A 6,640-nucleotide genomic window follows, 5' to 3' on the forward strand; every position below is an offset into this window, starting at 1 on the left:
AACATGTCGGACGATGCAACCGACATCGACAGGGGAGGGGGGATGATAAGTATCCCCCCACACACCCCTCCCCATGAAATGGGTCGTGGCGGCAGGAATGAGACTTTTTCCTGCGTGGAGAAGTGAGGATGTAAGGCAACCAGAGTGGAGAGGAATGGTGCCGGTTTTCAAACCAGGAAACAAATAACCCTTCTTCCTGTAGGGCCTACCTTCTCTCGCAAGAGCTGCCAGTAGGACAAGCTTGGAGGGGAGGGCAATCTTTTCTCTTCAGCCCTCTTGTGCCCCCCCCCCACGCCTCCCTACCCTTCTCCCCTCTCCCCCTACCCCACAATCACCATGTTTTGAAGGACTGATAAGGATGGTGATAGTGCAAGACCAACGGCACAGTGGAAAAGGGGGTTGGGGTGTTTGTTTCTGAGGCAGTGTTGTTGTGGTGAAAGAGGGAACCTTGTGTGGCCACTGACAAGTTCTGTCAACTCAAAAAGAGTGACCAGCACTGACCAGCTTTCTTCATTTCTCCATTGAACAGTACGTCGTGGGAACTGCGTGGTTCTGCTTATGTGATATGATTATGATTATTTCTGCCTGCCAGGCTGGCTTGTCAGTCTGTCCGATGACATTGTAGGAGCCATTTTTGACATACACACACACACGCATGCACGCACGCACGCACGCACACACACACACACACACACACACACAGGCACACACATACATGTGAGCAACAGGTTTGGTGGTGTTCAAATGTTTTCAGTGAGCATTTGTGTGAATGAGAACACTGAGCATGAGTATGTATTTCACATTAAGCATGCATGCGGTTTGTTTTTGCTGCATATGTATGTGTTTATGTCTGTGCTTAAGTGTTTGCGTGTGGAGCATGTGTGGGTGTGTGTGAATGTGTGTGAGAGAGAGAGAGAGAGAGAGTGCACGTATGAACAGTCATGTGACATGTCTGATTTCATGTAATGAACATGGGACATGAGATGATTTGACCTTCGAGAAAAGCTAACAAAACATATTAACAATAATTCCAGCAGCCATTGCAGTGAATTGTTTGTCGAACACTCACATACATACATACATATATATATATATATATATATATATGTGTGTGTGTGTGTGTGTGTGTATGCCTTGTTGTCTGTGTATTAACGATGTATTTTCATGAACTATTCCGGATTGTGATCGCAGTGGTTTGTGCTTTTTACATATGATTATTTCTGTGATGGCAACAGTGTAATGCTTTTACACACTTCTTTTTTTTTTTTTTTTTTTTTTTGAGCGAATTTGAATTTTAATGAAAGTAAAATCGCATTTGGACCAGACTCAGTGTCAGAAGAATGGATGTGGGTGCAGATGTTCAGGGTTAATTTAGACAAGGTTGGTTTTATGTGTGATTTGTGATGGTGGTGGTGGTGGTCTGTTGTTGTGTCACGAGGTGACATTGGAGTGTGACTCATTCGGCTTGTCTGGTGCTGGTTCTCTGACTCTAGTCCTATGTGTGTGTTTAGTCATGTGTTGTGTATGTTTATGTCGAACGTGACTGTTCATAGGTCTAATTTTCTTTTTCCAGGTATGCGTTGTTTCGTGGGGTTTTTTTGTTTGTTTTTGTTTGTTTGTTTGTTTTGTTTTGTTTTGTTTTTAGTCCTGCAGGATCCATGTTTATAAGATTTTCAGCATTGATATAGCCTGGCATGGCTGACTTTTTTTCTTTTTTTTTTTTTTTTACTTTTTTTTTTTTTCTTTTTTTTCAAATTTGATAAGTTGACATTTTACAACAGCAACAACAACATCTTAATAGAGAAATAAAGAATAATAAAGAAAGAAAGAAAAAAACAACAGAAAAAAAAACATGTATACACAGACTTACAGACAGAAACAGCCAAACACCTGGATTATACATAGGGTTGGTTATCATTGTGGAATATTATAATTCATTTCTTAAATCTTACACAAGTTGTCAAGGAATAAAAACTGTCAAGTATCTTAGAGTATGTTTACAGTAAGTGAACATCACACTCATTTCTTACAAATATTAGTAAAAAGAAAATAAATATGGGTGATTAATTTTCATTAATCATGAACAGGTTATTAATCATTTGTGATCAATAATTTTTAAGGCAGCCTTCTGGCAGAAGAAGTGGCATAGTTAAAGTTAATATATGCATTATATTCTTCAATTCTATATCGAGTATTTGTGGAAAGCTGCCTTCAATTTTACATAAAGATAAGTAATACTTTGCAAACAATATTATAAAACACAAAACAGCATCAGTTGTTATTGTCACTTCATATCCAAATAACACAAGTGATTCTGTTAACTTTAAATTTCCCGCATTTACACATCTCTCTTTTATCAAATCTGTTAAAGCGTTCCAAAATATTTGCACATAAATACACTTCCAAAAAGCATGATCAATACTGTCGTTGTGTTCTCTACAAAAACTACAGTTGTTATTATCAGTAACACCAATCTCTTTTAAAATGATTTTTGTACATAAACATTTATGTATTGTTTTCAGCTGAAACCATTTCAGTTTGATATCAACTATCTTGTGTGCATGCATTAAACAAGATTTCCAGTTATGATGCTTCAAAAGATTTAATTCCCTTTTATTACAACATTTTGGTTTCATATTATTTTCGATCAACACATCATAATATGGTCTTGAGCCTTTAGAAACAGAAAACAAGTGTTTGAAGCAGAGTGAAGTATTTGTGTGTCTTTTGCTATCCACATTAATATTAAACTTTTTAACTAATTCGTTTGTTGTTGATTTATATCCAGCATCAGCAAGGAAATCAATGTGCAAATCCTATTTTTCTTTGAAGCATACATATGAAAACAATTTACCATCATCATCAAAACTGCAAGACAATGCACATGATAACTGAGCAGTGTGGATATATTTTTTTACCAATTTGCACATGATTGTTATAACACAATGGCTCAGCAAGCAGTTCCGCTGAGTTTTTGGGTTCACATTTATAAAAGAAAATCTTATAACTTTCAAGGACATTTGTCCAGAACTGGTTATATTTGGCAAAATTTAAGATAAACTCTGGACCGTATTTATCAACAGCTGGCCATTGGGGGAAGTTACATAACAGAAGGTGCTTCCACTTGTGATTTGATTTTTCAGCTTTACTAACCCAGGAAAGTTTTAAAGATGAGGCAAACAATTTAACATCAGGAAGACCAATACCACCATTTTTTTTTTACACTTTTATGAGCAGTTTTACGGTTAATTTTATCTGGTTTATTGTTCCAAACAAACTTATAACAAAAATGTGTTAAAAAATGTATCTGGTGGGTTTGGCAAAAGCAACCACAGGTGAGTCAATTTAGAAAGAATAATAGATTTCAGAATTGGGCATGGCTGACTTGGCTAAAAGCAACAAAAATTATGATTCTTTTTACACTAATACACAGACACACACATGCACGCACACACACACACATGCATACACATGCGCACTAAGCTGCATGCCATACTTGGAGAGAATGTGATAAATGCTAAGCTTACAAAAATGGCTTTCTCAATATGTGTACGCTGGCAAGTATTGACCTCTTGTGAAGAAGGTCTTTTCATGTATATTATGACGGGTTTGCTCACGATTGCTCAGTTAAATTCCTATGTTTTGGGGTGTGTGTTTTTTTTCCAAAGAGGAGATTTTGCAAAGTCATCATGAAAAACTGAAATGCTGATTTATGTTGTTTTTTCTTGGTGTGTGTGTGTGTGTGTGTGTGATGTGCTTCTTGTTCTGTGTTTGTGTGTGTGTGTGTGTGGCATTGCATTTTTTAGTGTGTTGCACACATGTGTGACTTAAATTATTGTGTGACGGTGATCTAGATAATATTGTAAAGTTTCTATTTCCTATAGAGAATTTTTGAGTGACTTTTTTTTTTTTTTTAAAGATTTTTATCTGTTTTCTTTATCCATTGTATCGCCTTTTCTGGCAGTAGAGAGAGGAGGCTGCTGATGGGTTTTCTTTTTTTATTGAAATTTTTTTTTTAGTCTGTATGTTTTTAGAGTGCTACAAGTTCTTGGTTTAGCCGTCTCAGTTCCTCAAGATGTCTTTCAGTTTGCTCTTTTGTTCTATTAGCACAACTTTTTTTCTTTTTTTTTAATTTTAATTATTCTGTTTTCTGTGTTTTGTCTGTATTTCTGTATTGTAGTATTTCATATAGAAGTTGATTTTTTTTTTTTTTTTTTTTTTTTTTTGCTCTTCTTTTCCATAGCAAAAATTAGAAAAAAAATCATTTTAAAATAATTATGTCCCGGAGCAAATTGCATTTTGTCTGATATGTTAAGCTGCTGTTGGTTCTCCCTCCCCCCCCCCCTTTTTTTTTGGGTGTGTATGTGTGGGTTGGGGGGCCGAGGGGGGAGGAGTAGGGGGGGGAGAGGGGGAGGGGCTGTGGAGGGTGGTGGAGGATAGATGTGGGTTGTTGAGTGGTTTTTTTTTTTTTTCTAATGTATGACTTTCTTATCCTCTTATAGATTTAGTATCAATATTATGATTATTATCATTAGTAGTAGTAGTATTTCTTCTTTTTTTTTTAAACTGTCAAGCACTTGACACGCAGTGCTTGATTCACTTTTACAGTTCTTTTCACACGGATCATGATCATAATGGGCATGCTGGCCGTTCGTTTTTGTGATTTCTTTCAAGTTGAAAGTGGTGATATATGATGAGAGTTCAGATGAACGTTAAGATGAGAGTGCAATGAACGGAGATTCTGAATGATGCTTTACATTATTATTTTTTTTATGTGTGATGTTTTGAAAGAACAAAATAAGAACAAAACGAATGTTCCACCAGAGAAAGAGACAGAGAGATATGCAGTTGAGCAAAAGGAGTGCTTGATTGAATTGGTTGCTTGCATGCGGAAAAAGAAGTGCTGTGTGTGATTAAAAATCTGCTAATACTTATTACTCTGTGCTCCTTTGTGTGTGTGTGTGATGGTGAGAGTATGTGTTGATTCCAAAGCACACACACAAACACACACACACGCACACACAGATACAGAAGGAAGGATTTGCTGCAGAACATTTTATTTTTCATGGATTTACCTTGCAAGGCTGAAAACTAACCTCTCAAATCAAACACACACACACACACAGAATTTTTTAAAAAAAAGGGGGGGAGGATAACGAACAACCAAGGGAAGCAACTACTAAAACATGGGCTGCGGGAGATAATTGTTTCAAGGGGCACGTAAGTGGGGTACGAACGCGAGCCTGTTTCTTCTTCTTTCCTTTCATGTGGTGTCACCAATGGTTTGCAGTAGGAATCCGACAGCATTGAAACTTGGTAGCTTGACGCGTAGATCTGAGGACCGCCTTATCTACCGAACAGCCTGTATTATTCTTGCAGAGCCCATTCTTGACCAGCCTACCCCGGCACTACCCCATCCTTCGACCCCACCACATACTTCGTATGCGCGCGCGCACATCGTGACACACACACATATACACTCACGCTCGTGCGCGCGCAAACACATTTTTGATGAGTCTTAAAAAAAAATAAAAAATAAAAAAAAACCTGCAAAATTTGATTACTGCATGAAGAATCCACCCCCTCCACCCCCATCCCACCCCACCCCACCCCCAATCCTCCCCCTTATATATATATAAGGCGATTTATGAAAGCTGCAGTCAGTAATGCTGAAGGCCTATCAGTAAAGGCCATGTACAACTGATTCACACACACACACACACACACACGGCATTGACTGACTAAACACAAAAACACACACAGTGACACACACACACACACACACACACACACACACAGGTAATCAATTTTTGCCTACCTCTTCCCCCAACCCTCACTCTTCCACCACAGACAAAGACACTCTGAAGGAGAAGAAAAAAAAATTGGTATACAATGCACACCTCTCTGTTCATTTGACATGATAATGGCGGCGATCGATTACGAAAATATCATATGACTTTGAGTTGTACCCATATTAATGCTACTTCGAAATAATGGCCGGCTTCAGGCTTGTGCCTTTGTCAGTTCTATTCCAACTATGGTATAGGACTTTGGGGTTGTACCATCATGCACCGTCATGTTACTTCGAATCAATGGCTATGTGCCTACCTCTTTGTTCGATTCATACAAAATTAATGATTATAGTTTATATAGTTTATATTTTAATTTTTGCAATCAAGTGCAGTTGAAGAATGGCCAGAAACATTTTGACGACGATGATGATGATGATGATGATGAAGATGACAACGGAAACAACGTACAATACTACTACTACTAGTACTACTTCTGCTGCTGCTGCTGCTGCTGCTGTTGCTTCCTATGGTTATCATAATCATCATAATCATCATCAACATTATGATGATGATGAAAACGATGATGATTAATGTTCTGATTTTCTTCTTCTTTCTTTCTTTCTTTCTTTCTTCTTCATTTTTTACTCTCTTTCTTTCTTCCCTCTTCTTCCCACTCCTCCTCCTTCTCCGTCTGCTTCTTCATTCTTCTTCTTCTTCTTCTTATTATTATTATTATTATCATCATCGTCATCTAAACATGGGGCGCTGTTTGGCGCCGGTTCCATTACCGATACGGTCGTCACGGTCGATGGACAAGCTAGGTCTGCGGAGTAGGTAGGTAGCCTACG

Source organism: Babylonia areolata, chromosome 8 (assembly GCF_041734735.1).
Source record: "Babylonia areolata isolate BAREFJ2019XMU chromosome 8, ASM4173473v1, whole genome shotgun sequence".
NCBI lineage: Eukaryota > Metazoa > Mollusca > Gastropoda > Neogastropoda > Buccinidae > Babylonia > Babylonia areolata.